Source organism: Taudactylus pleione, unplaced genomic scaffold (genome assembly GCF_031769625.1).
Source record: "Taudactylus pleione unplaced genomic scaffold, aTauple2 ptg000127l, whole genome shotgun sequence".
Classification (NCBI taxonomy): domain Eukaryota; kingdom Metazoa; phylum Chordata; class Amphibia; order Anura; family Myobatrachidae; genus Taudactylus; species Taudactylus pleione.
Genome location: NW_028284529.1, coordinates 11,317,337 through 11,332,280, shown reverse-complemented (window position 1 = coordinate 11,332,280; position 14,944 = coordinate 11,317,337). Strand labels below are relative to the sequence as shown.

Genomic DNA, 14,944 nt, shown 5'->3' with positions numbered 1-14,944 from the left:
TAACTGTGGAAACCACACACTTGCATTCCACCAGCCGGCCATCTGCAATCCAGACCAATGCAAACAGTCTCCCGAGACCGGGGTTCACCATAGCCAGACCTGATGGAAGAGCAGCTGGTGGCAAAAAGATACAAAATAGTACCCCAATAAATACACAAACATATAAAAACAAAAATATAAACATATATATATATGTGTAAACATCAAATATCTAGCACATTATTATCAAAGTTACTGTATTCCATCTGAAAACCCTAAACAAGCATAACACAAACTAGATATAATGTAGAGTAGAGACACAGAAATATAATAGGACTTATAAATATACCACCTAATTGCTAAGTTACAGGGTGACTAAAGGAGGCTATTCCAGTTAATCTTATCATTGAGTCCACCAGGTTTAGTGGTACCCAAACGAGTGATCCATCTGGATTCTTTAAATAGTAAAGACTTAGCCCGATCTCCCCCTCATAGAGATGGCGGGACATGATCGATAATAAAATACTTAAGTGAATCCAATGGATGACCCACTTCACCAAAGTGTTTGGCCACCGGTTGATCTATGTATTTACCGTTTAACAATAAGCGAATGGCTGAACAATGTGCAGACATACGTTCCCTGCATTTCCTTGTAGTCTGACCTACATAATACAATCCGCACGGACATACAATAACATATACCACGTAGGCTGTCAGACAAGTAAGCACAAATCTAATGTCGTATGAAATATTTTTATGTGGGTGTTTAAATGACCTGCAAGGTATTAAAAATGTGCAGGTCGTACACCCACTACATTTATAACATCCCGGTTGTTTAAAACTGACATTAGGCAAAGGTCTTTTACTGAAATCAGAAATATCAGAGTGGACTAATCTGTCTCTCAGATTACAGCCCCTTTGAAAGGCTGCCAGAGGTCTCTTATTGCTGAACATTGGTAAATCTTTGTCAGTACTGACAATAGGCCACAGCGCCTTAGTTGCCCTCCTGATAATGGGGCTAGCCACGGAAAATTCACTGGTCCAAGGAATGATATTCCTAGAGTCCCGCTTTGTTGGATTCAACAGTGCGCCTCTCTGCATCTTAAGGACCTCTCTTTTCTGCTCATTGACCAAATCAATGTTGTACCCTCTTGATACAAATTTATCGATCAATAAATCTAACTCATGTTCAACCCCAGCAGCATCACTGGTGATGCGGGCAACCCGCATCATTTGTGAACGTGGCAACCCTTTCTTGAGGGCCGGAGGATGATGACTAGATGCCATCAGAAACGTGTTCCTATTGGTAATCTTACGATATAAGGCTGTATGAATCTTACCATCCACCACAGATATATTAACATCTAAAACATTAGCACTGTAGGTACTATAGGAGAATGTAAATTTAATGAGTGAATTTAACTGGTTGATGTTTTGCATAAGTGATTCAAAGCATCGTTCACCTCCTAACCAGATAAGGAACACATCATCTATATATCTGGTGTACATCAATATGTACTGGCTAATCTCAGAATTATGGAAAAACATGCGTGCTTCTTGGTCAAACATATACACATTTGCATACGAGGGGGCCACGGATGAACCCATGGCACACCCTCGCAGCTGAAGAAAGAAAGACCCATCAAATAAAAAATAATTGCGACGCAATGTTAATTCCAAAAGATTCAGGAACAGCTGATGGTCAAACACTGAAGTTGGTAAATTATCTGTAAGAAATTTTTGCATAGCCTCCATGCCCCCCTCATGGGGTATACAGGTATACAAGCTGAATACATCTAAGCAGCACAATAATGCCCCCTCCGGTAATCTATCGATGTCAATTAATTTTTTAAGAAACATTGTAGTGTCCTTCAGAAAAGTCGGCTTTTGGTATAAGAGTGGTTGCAGGATACAGTCCAATAACTGTGAAACTGGCTGTAGCAGGGACCCACGGGCAGAAATTATTGGCCTGCCTGGAGGGCAGACAGGGTACTTGTGTAATTTTGGCAAAGTATATAAAATGGGAACTTTCGGATATTGGACATCCAGAGCCTTATATACTTTTGAGTTAATTGAATTGTTCTCTTTAGCTGTTAATAGAACTCCCGACAGCTCCTTCTGGAATTTCATAGTCGAATCACCTTGCAGTTTAGAATAAACTGCCACATCCGCTAGTTGACCACAAATCTCCTTTCTATAATCATCGATTCCCTGAATGACGATTGCCCCGCCCTTATTGGCTGGCCTGATAATAATATCCTTGTAGGATTCAAGATCTTTCAATGCCTGGAATTCCATTTTAGAGAGATTGGGTTGTATTTTACAAGGGGTAGATACATATCTACTGACGGAGTTATCCAGTAGACTACTGAAAGTTTTTAACGATGCATTGGAAGATATCGGATCAAAATTAGACCTAGCGGCTTTTCTCAGGAAAATATCCTGAACAGACACAGTATCTGATAGATCAGTTTCACGGTAATGTTCCTTCAATCTAAGCTTTCTGGAAAATTTGTGTAAATTATTCTTCCAGGTGAACTCATCATGCCTGTTGGTAGGTATAAAACTCAGGCCATTATTTAACACCCTATATTCGTCTGATGTAAGAATACGGTCTGATAGATTGAAAATAGCTATTTCTTCCTGCTAGTCACTTTTCTTCCTCCTCCATATAGGTGTATGGGTGGTCCAAAAAATAAAACATTAAAATTTTCTTTCTCCACAAGGTTATTTTTATTTATTAGTACATCAGTGGGTAGTACACCAAAACATTTTCCAAACAAACAATGTTTAGGGGTCGCTCCTATATTGATCTTTTTTAGACTTAGATCTGCATTCTCAGTTAGTTGAATATGTTGTGGAAAATCGGGTAGCTGTGGAAGTTTCAGATTTTTTACCATTTATTCTTTGGTTTTCGTAGACAGTCGATTGTCAAAAAATGCTATAGCTACCAAGTGTTCAGAAAGAAACCAGAGGTGTCTGGTAAAAGCAAACTAAGCTTTCTTACCAATTGTTACATCAGGGTAGATTTTTAGGAGACTTAAGAGCTCGATGTCATTATTTGGTGCTTTAATTCCCAATGGAGCTTCATTCCAATACTTTACATAAACCAGACTTACAAACGAAGCCAAATTCACCATGTTGTTTGCCACTCTTTTGGTGTTAACTGGAACTGATTTCAAAAGAGACATGATTTCATAGCGTAAATACCTTTACCCATCCTTCAAGCGTGGTGAGTAGGACCAGGAGCTCAAAATGTTTCCCTGCTATTTCCACCACAAAAAACAAAAGAGATAAATGCAAAAGCTCTCGATAATTGTCTTTTGGTTGCTGTTTTTCCAGTACATTTGGTAAATATTCTAACATTTCCTGTCATAATCTGTTTAATACAGGATCTTAGAAGAGGGCAATATCTACTGCACTATAAACGTTTTTATCGATACCTCTCCGTTCTTTCTGAAAGTGGTTGAAAATTCCATTTTCTGTGCCTCCAGTAGAGATGAATATACATGAGATGACATTTGAAAGCATAATCTCCATTTGTATCAGCTTCCAGAAAGTAAACTTCTGTGCGCCCACTAAACTACAACATACAAAGCTAAAATTTGGTACACAAGTTACTATATTATAATGGACAAAAATAGTTTATGTGGGTTCATGATTCAAGCATCTTTGTTTATGGCAATGTTAAAGTGGACAACCTTAATATATAAACATATATATATATATATATATATATATAGCAATGGATCAGCGGCACTCAGGAGTCTCCTTAATGCAGTGAAAAAAGTGTCTTTATTTTGACGTTTCGGGGTTAGGTGACCCTGTCTTCAGGAACACACACATCACCTAACCCCGAAATGTCGAAATAAAGACACTTTTTTCACTGCATTAAGGAGACTCCTGAGAGCCGCTGATCCATTGCTGTTTACATTAAAGGGAGTGAGCTCCACCTTTGAGGGCACCTGGAGCAAGGTACATACCCTGATTAGGGTTTACAGAGTGCCGGGCCATCAGTGTACTATATATATATTAATACAATGAACACTGGCACGCAAATTTTTAGGTTCCTTATGTGAATAAAATCATATATTTTTGAAGAAAGAGGTGATACACTGTGAAAAAAACACTCCTGATGATAACAGGTGGCAGCAGTCCATTAGTGATCTGTGTGGCAACGTGAGGATGGGTGTTTCCTGACCATAGGAGTGTTACCTGGACATCAGATAAGCTTTAAAATATAAATTTTTGGTACGCACATTATTTACCTTTAGCACAGATTGCTTTATTTTAAATACTACACTATTAGGTGCACATCTCTTATTCTTCAGAATATATTTATATAAATAAAATAAATAAATAAATAAAATAAAACATGATCAATTAACTATTATTCTCACAGGAGGCTGAATATATATTTCATTACAGCAAGATCTTCAGCCATGAATTATATGAACCACATTGGTTTAATAACAAGCTTTGAATTAAAATGTTCCAGCACAGCAGGAGTTAATTACTCATCCATATGGCTAAAATACAAGGTTGCATTGTTAGCAATTTAAAGAAACTTTCAAAACAGTCGGCAGCTTCAAGCATTGTTATTGGCTTATATACAAGCAAAGCATATGGTATGAAACAAGTTTTTTTTATGCTCCAGTATCCTTTGTCCTCTCACCTGCTAACAAGAGATAGAGTCTAGCTAAGGTATGCATACCTCCCTAATCATTCCTTATTCAATGCTTAGAATCCCTGTCCTGCACCAGTACAATGAAGTATTAGATCTGTAAGCAAATATACCCTATGCTGAAATCAATGACATAATAAAGGTTGAGAAATGTGCCAAGGTGATCGGCAGCCCTGTATGCTTCCTGGTTTCTGCCACCTCTCAGGTGGCTCTATGGGCTGCAGTGAGCCATTCCAGTAACCCTGCAAATGAAATGCAATACAAAAAAAGTGCTACCACCTTGGTCTACTAACCTGGGCAGCGCCACCTCCCACACAACCCTATTCGCAGCCCTGGTATGGCTAGTAGTGGTTAGCTTTGTAGCTTTATACTGATAGATTCATGAGTTTGATTCCAAACAGGTTCCTATCTGTGTGGTGTTTGTATGTTCTCTTCATGTTTACCTGTTTTTTCTTCAGTGAGATAGCAGATGATAATATATTCCCAAGCCAATCTTCCAGGTTACAATTATTATCACATGCAAGCCATTTTAGAGCAAGATAAACATATATATATGATAGATACATTGTGACAATATAATTGCTCCATGAAAATCAGGAACTCTTAATGTCCCTTGAAATGAACAGCACATCACAGTATGTTTTACTAGATTTTAAAAGAAAACTACAGTAAACATAATTGCTACAGTACTTACATAAATAGGATTTAAGGCAAATGTTGCTTGTGTATTGAAGAGCACTTTGATAAAATACATTGTGTACTTGTCATAATGTGAGTAGTGCATATTAAAATTAATTTCCTAAATGGAAAGTTATATCAGTACAGTACGTCTTCTTCATTTTCTGAAAGCATCTCTTTTGACAGTATTAGATTTTGCCAGTTCGAACAGTCTGAACAATTTTAAAGAGTGAAATTTTGTTAATTACAAATCTCATATAGGATGGGATTTTTTTAAATAAAGCAATTCAATTTTTTTCTAAAGTTACAAGTTAACTTTGTTAATTGAGAAAAAAGAACAATAATATATAAATTAACCAACTGGCCAATTAAAGTGCATCTGACTCAATTATCTCTATTTATGAGTGCATTTTTTGCAAGCTTTAACCTTTCCCAAATTGACTGTTACATTCTGTATGTTAATATATTAAATGCACATATTTGTGTATTCATTTAATATAATATAGTGCCCTTATAAAAGTTATTGAATTTGGTATTTAGGTGCAAAAAATAAATATTTTAGTTTGAAGCAAATTTTCATTTTTTGTATTCTGTACAACAAACAATTTCATTGTAATGCAGTTATTTGATGCTTGTCCATACAAAGACAGCCTTGTCAACATTTTTTTGCTTTGCAGAAATGTTCACATTACAGATTACAAAAAAAATATATTAAAAAAACCTAATTACTTTAAAAGGCTTTCCAATGAAGCATGGGTTACTAATCTTGTAAATGTAGGACTGAATTTATGTATCATCTATCATCTATGACTTAATATTACTGTACTGTTTGTTTCTGTGTTTGCAATTTATTAAGATTATTCATGAACATCTGTATTATCAGAGAAACAATAGGACAGAGTCTGCTTAATGCAAAACAGTTAAATACAAAGTGTAACTTTTGCTGCATAATAAGTAAGGTACATAGCAATATTTTTAAAGAAACTTTTATGGACATATATTATTTTGTCAGGTACAAAATTAAAATATTACACAAAAAAACCTTAAACCAGTTTTCCTTTGGAGGACTTAAAATATAACTTCTGAGAGACATTTCTGGGTGTGAATTTTAAATAATTTGAGAACATGCCCAAGTCCAATAAAGCTAAAAAGTTCCTGGACAATTAATTTACTTGTTTCTCCCATAAATATTTTTTTCTTCAGGAGTCAAAGACAAGAAAATATTTCAAGTGATCAGTGTTAAGTCATGACAGGCCATTTGTGTGGTTGGATGGTTTGCTGTTGATTTTAGAACACAGGGCCTGATTCAGAGCCACTCGTAAGCGGCCGCTCGTTCACTCCGAGCGATGTTCGCACATCTGCGCTAGCATATGGGTCATAATGTGCATGCGCCAACCAGTCATTGCGGTCGGAAATTGTGCGCTAAAACAGCGAGGGCCTGCTAATTTGAGTGACACAATGAGGCGTTTGTGGGTGGTAACAGGGGAAGGTGCTTGAAAACGGGGAGTGGAGATCCGAATGCAGGCGCGCCAAACTGTCAAAACGGGCGTTTAATGGGAGTGCATAATTAGTAAGGGAGTGTCATCGATCACGTCACTTGGTTGTCTTTTAGCCTGAACTGCTCGCAGTGATTGCGGGAAGTAAAACCTACCACAAGCACTGCGAGCTGTTCAGACGCCTTTCGATGTACTCGATTAATCTAATAAATAGCGGAGATGACGTATGATGCGAATGGCCAGGTGGCATCTTTACAAAATAGCGAGTGCATGTTTCGTTCACTCGCTCAGACATAGAGGCGTCCACAGACCGCAAAGAGCGAGGGCTCAGTTTAAATAGCCGGCCCCTTTTTCTGAACGACCGTTCGCAAATAGCGTCCGGCTCTGAAACAGGTCCACAATCCGGCTTGAGTTTTCCTTAAGACTCAAAAAATTTTAATCTTTGTTGTTAAAATACTAACTCATTGCTGACTTCAATGTCAATGCTCTTGGATGTAATTATTCCATTACCATGCCAGTATTAGTATTCACATTAGTAGATGATTTGTTGGATTTATCAATAGAAAATTATTAGTTTAATGATTTAATTAATAAAACATTGTTAAATATTGATATTTATTTTCCAGCCGCAAATGAAAACTAAGCATTTTAAAACTTAAAAGAGGGGTAAACATATAGACTACTCCATGTCACAATAGACTGCAAATTATTGTATGGCAAATTTATTTTTACTCATATATTTTTATTTTAACCCAAACATAGGGTTTAGTAATAGGTTGCGAGCTACAGCCGCTGCAGGAACTCCTGCAAGTCTTCCCATATTTTTAAAGTGGCAATCATTTTAAAAGCAAAACAAAGCTGCTTTAAAAATACTGGAAGACTCGCTGGAGTTACCTATTACATAAGCCCCTTAGGCTCCTAGCTCTTGAGTTGAACCAATACTACAGCACAGCACAGTTAGCATGGTTGTTTATATACAACTAAATGTATTCATTATGTGAATAAATTAGCATCTAAATGGTCCAAATAAGATGACCGATCTTAAATATTTGAATGCCCAGTTAGATGTTAGAGACAATAATTTTATCAGGTAGGTGCTAGAGATAATTATCTGAATACTATATTTTACTTTGTTTTCTGACAAACCATGACTTTCAATGTATTTTTCTCATTTCAATTTCTTTAACTCTGATCAATATAGCTAGAAGACAGAGTGGTTTATGTATCAAGCAGTGAAAAGCGTAGGAAAGTGGACCAGTGGGGAAGTTGCCCATAGAAACCAATCAGCTTTGAAGTAGCATTTATCAAGTACAGCCTATAAAATAATTAGTAAGAGCTGATTGGTTGCTTAGGGCAACTTCTCCACTGGTTTACTTCTCCATGCTTTTCGCTGCTTGATACATAAAGCCCAGAGGTCACTGTGAGACTCTGACTGCACCTACTACTACAATAAAATAAACAATATTTAATAAATGCCATATTTGTTGGTTTCTGCCATAACTTATACATTGTAAGTCAAATGTTATGGCCATTACATGGTCTCTGATCACCAAATGATAACATTTCAGTTGTTTTTAATTCCAACATGCCAGTTGTCATAGCAGAATATGACTCTATAAGTGATGAGAACTGGGGGAATCCATTGGAATATGCTGTGGCTTTATGAAACAAAACTTATACCCTTATTTATATCCACACAGGTTACGTTGGAACTGAATCAGCTTTACCCAGTGTCTCTGCTTCCTGGATTTTGTGCATGACAGGTAAGCACAGTAATAGATTAAATTGGACATCCACCTATTTTGTTTAATTCATATTCACCAATTAACTAGACACTATTAGAATATGTTGCAAGACATTGTTTTATAAAATGTTTGTTTTGTTGAAGAGCTTCAGCATTTGTACTCTTAGCTCTCTACAGCATTGCAAGTTATTTGTGTGTTTCATAATTTAACTATAGCTGAGAGTTGTAAGAGATGACTGCTGGTAAAAGTCTTATATAATATATTGGCTTTTGTTCGGATGCTCCCACCAAGTTCATATCGCAGAAATACACAAAACATCATCTTTCATGAACAAAACATCATCTTTCTCTGTGATAGATGAAGTTTTGCCTCGTTCTGAGATCCAAACTTGGTGGGAAGATCCAAGCCAAAATCAAACTGCTCATCTCTAGAATATACAGTCAGGTCCATAAATATTGGGACATTGACAGCATTTTCATATTTTAGCCTCTATTCACCACCACAATGGCTTTGAAATGAAACAAACAAGATGTGCTTTAACTGCAGACTTTCAGATTTAATTTGAGGGTAATTACATCCAAATCAGGTGAACGGTGTAGGAATTACAACGGTTTCTATATGTGCCTCCCACTTTTTAAGGGGCCAAAAGTAATGGGACTATCAACTCAAAAGCTATTTCATGGACAGGTGTGGGCTATTCCCTCATTATTTCATTATCAATTAAGCAGGTGAAAGGTCTGGAGTTGATTCTAGGTGTGACATTTGCATTTGGAATCAGTTGCTGTCGACTCTCAATATGAGATCCAAAGAGCTGTCACCATCAGTGAAGCCAGCCATCATTAGGCTGAAAAATCAAAACAAACCCATCAGAGAGATAGCAAAAACAATAGGTGTGGCCAAATCAATTCTTTGGAACATTATTAAAAAGAAAGAACGCACCGGAGAGCTCAGCAACACCAAAAGACCCGGAAGACCACGGAAAACAACTGTGGTGGATGACAGAAAAATTATTTCCCTGGTGAAGAAAAACCACTTCACAACAGTTGGCCAAATCAAGAACACTCTCAAGGAGGTAGATGTATATGTGTCAAAGTCAACAATCAAGAGAAGACTTCACAAGAGTGAATATAGAGGGTTCACCACAAGATGTAAACCATTGATGAGCAACAAAAGCAGGAAGACCAGATTAGGAAAGGAATTGCTCATGATCCAAAACATACCACCACATCAGTGAAGCGTGGGCATGTATTGTCTGCCAATGGAACTGGTTCCCTTGTATTTATTGATGATGTGACTGCTGACAAAAGCAGCAGAATGAATTCTGAAGTGTTTCGGGCAATATTATATGCTCATATTCAGTCAAATGCTTCAGAACTCATTGGACGGCACTTCACAGTGCAGATGGACAATGACCCGAAGCATACTGCAAAAGCAACCAAAGAGTTTTTTAAGGCTAAAAAGTGGAATGTTATGCAATGGCCAAGTCAATCCCCTGACATGAATCCGATTGAGCATGCATTTCACTTGATGAAGACAAAAATGATGGGAAAATGCCCCAAGAACAAGCAGGAACTAAAGACATTTGCAGTAGAGGCCTGGCAGAGCATCACCAGGGATGAAACCCAGCGTCTGGTGATGTCTATGTGTTCCAGACTTCAGGCTGTAATTGCCTGCAAAGGATTTGCAACAAAGTATTAAAAAGTGAGAGTTAGATTTAGGATTGTTTAGTTTGTCCCATTACTTTTGGCCCCTTAAAAAGTGGGAGGCACATATAGAACTGTTGTAATTCCTACACCGTTCACCTGATTTGGATGTAATTACCCTCAAATTAAATCTGAAAGTCTGCAGTTAAAGCACATCTTGTTTGTTTCATTTCAAAGCCATTGTGGTGGTGAATAGAGGCTAAAATATGAAAATTCTGTCAATGTCCCAATATTTATGGACCTGACTGTATGTGTGTAAGTGAAGGAGTTAATAGCTTTATTAGTGTCTTTAGAAATTGAAGTTGATAAAGATAATTTAGATTTTCCTATTGAGAAATACATGTACTAAAAATAGCATTAGTTATTTCTTTCAAGCAAAGCTGTGAAAATTAATCATCATTTTCCTTTATCTCCAAGACTATTGTTTGAATGTCCAATTTTCTTTGGTTAAATGAGGGCAGCATAAGCTCATAGGTTTTTAATTATGTGTTTTAAAGAAATAATATAGTGTAGCACCATATGCAAGGTATTAAAAAATGATTTGAATAAGAATCAAGCTTTAAGATTAACAGAAACAAAGCACAAAAAAACATCTCTGGAGTTGGTAACAAAATAAAAATATATTGTACATTGAAAAAATGTCTCAAATACCTAAAGTACAGTAAATTAAGCCACAAATCTGCACCTGTGAGTATATAAGTGTTAAAAGCAGTGTCTAACTGCAGAAGGAATAGATTATTTTGATTACTGGGTCTGTGCTCACACAGCTATTAAATTAATTTATGTAGCAGATTTTGTACATTTCAAAGTCGGAATAGACAAGTGTTTACAATAGAGATATATTAGTAAATTGTAATGAAACAAAATAAAAAAAAAGTTTATTTGCCATTGCCAGAGCTCCCACTTTGATGATTCTTTGACTTGAAAACAGTTATGTCCTCCATCTAAACTCAAGTTCTTGTAGTACATAATTGTACACATTTCCATAAACATCCTACTGTATATAGGTTATGATAATTCTCTGTGACATCAGAATCATTAGGAAAAGGACCAAGAAGATGTAATTACTCTAGTGAGAACTCGGAGTGCCACAGGGGACCCCAAGGTACCTGATGTCTATCACTGATTTAGCATGTAGTGTAGAGCAGTGGTCTACAACCTGTATCCCGCGAGCTACCGGTAGCTCGCAGTCTTCATTTTGGTAGCTCACCTACAGTAGCTGCAGTACTGCTGAGTCAACTAGGAGGAAGTGACCTCTGACATGTGCTCCCCTGTAGCATCGACGCCATGGATGGAGCCACAGGGAAGCACATAAGGTGATTCCCACAGTCTCTACTGCAATCACCTGACGTGCTTCTCCGTGGTTCCACCCATGGTGTCTAGGCTGTGGTGGAGCGAGTGTTTCCCACCCAGCCCTACCTAAAAATAACACAGCAGCCCTGCCTATATATTTTGTTCCTCTACTGCATGTACCTGCTTGGATCTGATAAATAACAATGAAATGTGCCTGAGCTTACATTTTATTTACAAACTACAACAATATCACTGTAATAATTAATGCATTAAATGCATTTTTATTTTCTATGAAACATTTTTTTTTTCATTAAATTATCTTCAATTTTTCGGTTATTAGCCAGACATTTTTCTAGAAGAGAGATTCTGTGTAATTTTTTCCTGTACAAAATGTTGTCATGATTTTATGTGTATATACCATGGTAGTCTGCAATGTGAAGCAGGATACAAATGCAGTATTTACACAACTTAACAAGAACACTAATATAATCTGTTATTGAAGTCATAATTGTTTTATAAAAGTATACATTCTGTTCTGTTCCTGAGCTCTTAAAATATTCATGTAATCTCATGCATCTGTAGAATAAGTAAATTGTTTATGCCATGTAAACATAAAATATAAGGTAGGATTGTTTTGCCTAAATGTGTCATTGCTTAGAACTTCTTCATAGATAATTACCTTAATCTTAAAGAGTTAAAAAAAATTGCATCCTTTTACTAAAAGAGTAGTAGATGTTTGGTGGAAAATAAAAACCAACAGAAACAGTAAGGACAACAGTAGAGGAAGAAACATGCAATTGATCTGGTTTATATTAAAATGAAATCATTAATAAGCAAAATAAGCAGACTAGGTGGAACAATTGGTCTGTATTTGTTGTCAATATTGTATAGGTTAGACCAGCCATGAACAAACTGTGGCTCAAGGGTCGTGCCTAACCATCATTATATGCTGCCCTCAGGTGGGAGCCCTAGATAGGGCTACCACACTGGTACTGTTTCTTTTTCTTTTCCTCATAAAGATTTTTCTTTACCATACCTTTTCTGTACACGACACTGGGGAGAGGGGCTGGATTTCCAATTAAATTGGTTGCCATGCTTCTGTCTTTGCAAAGACGTGGTTGCGGAGCTCTCAGTCTTGATAATGTATTTATCACATTGAGAGAAGCGCTTTCCCACTCACTGCTCTACTTCTGCTCAGACAGACAGCCTGTGCTACAGCTTCTAATCCAGGTCAGTATATATTTTAATAGATCTCCGCACTTTATCATCATTAGCGTTATGACACATTGCATTATGGAATAAGCCAAAATGTTCAGACAATGAATATAGCCAGGGCTAAAATTCAGCCGGAACGCTATGGAACGGAGTTACGGAAGTTCATGTGACAAATGACATCACCCAGTATGGTGTTTCTGATTCTCTCAGTTGGAGGTGACATGTCACAGGCTGGAGCAATGAGCAGCAGCAGTGTGACCCGGCCAGTGAGGTCAGGGAAGAGTAATGTGGGTCAGGAGAGAAGCAGACATCGGGGGATGCAGTGACAGCTGAGAGTTATGGAGCTGGGGTGACACAGAGAGTGATGGAGGTAAGCAGTTAACACAGAAACACAGCAGTGTCATGTCCTCTCTCCAGTCCCTTCAGCGCATCACCACTATGGGGTGGCCCAGGTGTGCACTGGACAAACCACTAGGAAGAGGAGAGAGGGAGCAGGAGGCTGTGACAACAGAAACGCTGATCTCAATATTAAGCATCACTGAACCTGCACATGTGTCCATGCTTGCGTGGGCGACATGTGAGCTGTAGCAGAGGGGACATCAGAGGCAGGGGGTCTGATTAATTATTGAGGACTTTGCCACCATGGTGGGTAACATATGAGCTTAGGATCCTCTTTAGTTAGTCAGGGAGTCAGTCTGATTATCTCACGGCAACACTGGGAACAAGGGGCAGTCTGCAAACGATCTGTCACTTTATTCAAACACTGTTGTTATACACTTGTATGGTGGCAAGTAGTTTGAAGACTGTCCCTTACTCCCTGCTTGACTCTGAGACCTCATAAATAAACAGAGAAAATGCAGAGAATGGAGCCAGCCCAGCAGAAGTGTGGTAACTATTATGGGTTTCATGGGAAGTGAAGTATTCAGGGAGGGAGGAATGGAGGGAGGGGGTGGACCTGCCATCCTGTGTGTCTGTCCCTTACACCTGTACTAACCACAGGTGCCTGCAGGGGCATAGCATGGGCAATGTTCTCCTCATGCTTTATTTCTCAGCCAGTCCACCCATGCAAAATTTACCTGTTGCCAGGGGCAGATTGGGCCACTGGGACAGTGGGAAAGATCCTACTGGGCTGGTCCTATGGTTCAGCTGGCCATGCTGGACCATGCCATGGTCACACTGCTGCCCTTCCGGTATTTGCATTCCATTGTGGAACATAAACTGGAAAGTGTAGTCTGCTCCATGCCAGGCACTTTTGGGTGCTGCTTGCTAGCAGCAGTGGCAAAGCATTGCTTCAATCAGCAGCAGCGGAGGTCAGGATCAGCCATTCCCATCTATGGCATGGCGAAGCCTGTGAAGTCCGTTATGTGGCAGACCTGCCCATTTTAAATGCCCCAATGATGAACTCCTTCCTTCTGGTGGGTATTGCTGATTAGAGAGCCTCACCAGGTCCTCATACTGCTGCCTGGCAGGACTCCCTTGCAGTAGAACACCTCCACAGCTGTTCTCACTCCCAAACATATCTAGGGACTGACCTTTTATCTGGAACCTGTGCCTCCTCCATTGTGACTGTGTGGGCTGCTTTGGAATTCAGTTGTGGTACCTGGCCCAACTGATACCATCTTCTACCAGTACCTTTTGTGTGAATTATTTACAGGGATGCAGCAAATCCATGCAAGGTACATATACTATCCACCCTACTACACCTTATCCCCCTTTTGCCCCCAGGGACATACACTGCCTGCCTTACCACCACCTGCCCCAGGGCCATACACTGCCTACCCTACCCCACATTCAGCCTCAGGGACATACACTACTTGCCCTATTTTTTCCTGTGGGGGCAATATGTTTGGTTTTTTTCCTTCCTGTCGAGGGCCAATGTGTTTTATTCTTTCCTGTTGGGGGCCAATGTGTTTTATTTTTCCTAAGGGAGCAACGTTTTTATTTTTTCCTGTAGGTGACAATGTGTTTGTTTTTTTTCTTGTTGGAGCTAATGTGTTCTATGTTTTCCTGTAAGGGGCCAATGTGTGGTATTTTTTCCTGTGGGGGACAATATGTTTTATTATTTACTGTGGGGGACAATGTGTTTTATTTTTTCCTGTAATTTCTCTCTGTGTAATGGAGTAGTATGGGCTGTATGTATTGTACTCTCTA

At 38.4% G+C, this 14,944-nt stretch overlaps 1 protein-coding gene across 1 annotated transcript in view; it reads left to right on the top strand.

Moving 5' to 3' along the window:
* Positions 1–14,944, top strand: part of LINGO2 (leucine rich repeat and Ig domain containing 2) — a 1,482,402-nt gene that overhangs the window by 529,337 nt on the left and 938,121 nt on the right. Inside the window, exon 3 of the mRNA XM_088472623.1 lies at positions 8,538–8,600. The gene's annotated coding sequence lies outside the window, so the exon portion shown is untranslated. The remainder of the gene's footprint in view (positions 1–8,537; positions 8,601–14,944) is intronic.